This window comes from Panthera tigris, chromosome C2, assembly GCF_018350195.1.
Source record: "Panthera tigris isolate Pti1 chromosome C2, P.tigris_Pti1_mat1.1, whole genome shotgun sequence".
Lineage (NCBI taxonomy): Eukaryota > Metazoa > Chordata > Mammalia > Carnivora > Felidae > Panthera > Panthera tigris.
The window spans coordinates 89,146,586-89,148,092 of NC_056668.1; the positions used below are offsets into that span (position 1 = coordinate 89,146,586).

At 40.9% G+C, this 1,507-nt stretch overlaps 1 non-coding gene across 1 annotated transcript; it reads left to right on the forward strand.

The window, feature by feature from the left end:
* Positions 1-862: 862 nt before the first annotated feature.
* LOC122230825 lies at positions 863-970 on the forward strand. The gene has a single exon (XR_006207909.1). It is a non-coding gene; the product is annotated as a U6 spliceosomal RNA (small nuclear RNA).
* Positions 971-1,507: the final 537 nt, after the last annotated feature.

Consider the following 1,507-nt stretch of genomic DNA (forward strand, 5'->3'; position numbering starts at 1 on the left):
TGATTACTGTTTTTAAATATTCTACAGACAATACACCCTCTTATTCCCTGCACAGGGAGAATAGTGGGATGGCAAGTGGGGGGACTATTCCCCTTACCGCCCCCTCCCTGACACTTTTTGGAATCTCCCCAAATGGCAACTCTCTTTTGTTTAATAGCTTAAAGAACCAGGTTCCATCTATAGAATCACCAGAGAAAGTGCTAGCAGCATTTTGGGGGTAAAAGGGAATGACTAAATATTTGCTTATATACGTTCCTGATTTCTAGGAACATATGTTTTGTTCCTTCAAGACGAAAACTCTTATTCAACTGAATGTCTGTGCAGTGTTCCATCTAGAAAGCATCTGGCCAAAATGGGGTGCTCAAAGAGTGTGCTATTGAGTTTTGTCTCAAATTTTCTTAGGTAGTCTCCTGCACATCCAGTGTACTAGTTTCTGTTAACAAAGTGTAAAGTAGACAGATTTGGAATAGAGACTGTGAATCAGAACACTGGTTTGGGCTACCTTTCTTGCCCAGGACCAAGGAGGGCAAAGGTTTCACATTGACTATAACAACAAAAAGAAAGTTTGGAAACAGACCACCTGGGTTTGACCCTGTCTGTACCACTGTCAGCTGTGAAATTGGGGTTATTTAGTTCTCCATGTCCTAATTTTCTTATCCGCAAGCTGGAGAGAAGAACACTATTTTTTTTAATTAGAGTTGTCATGCAGATTAAATGAGGTAAGTCAAGCACAGCATTCTGCAGGATGTGGGGACCAGGGATGATCGTGCACTGTTTGTGGGTGTGAAGTCTGGCGAGAACCAGCTCAGAGAGAAAACTGGCGGCACTTAACCGGATTAAGTAATAAAAGCACACATACGGAGTGCTCGATTCAGCAGTACATATACTAAAATTGGAACAATACAGAGAAGACTAGCATGGCCCGTGCACAAGGAGGGGACACACACACACACACACACACACACACACACACTAACTTAGTGATTCCATTCCTAGGAATAGAGCCCAGAGAGATGCTTACCCAGCACCAAAGGACAAGTGTCTTCAATTAAGTAGGGATGGAAACTAACATTAATGGAGTTTCTACCATGTGCCAGACACTCTGCATAGGTTGTTTCATTCAATCCTCAAGGCATCCTTAACAAAATTATTTTATCTGTCTAACAATTGGGAGAAATCATTCTCAGTGAGGTTCCGTAACCTGGCGAGGACACTGTGCTAATAATGGGCAAAGTTGGGATTCAAACTCAGGTGTAAGTTTCACTCCATTCCAGTATCTCATGCAGAGTCTGAAAAGGTTAATGATATCTCTTTTGTTTCCCCCATAGATTATCGTACGGATGAGTTCATATACTCTATCATGTGATTTTCCAACTTTGCCTCCCTGTCATCTTTTCTTCTATTTTTACATATTATCTCTCTTTCATCCCATCATCCCCCCCATTCTTTATAATCTATGCTTTTTTTCTCATTTCACTGAAGATCTTCAACGTTATATATATATATA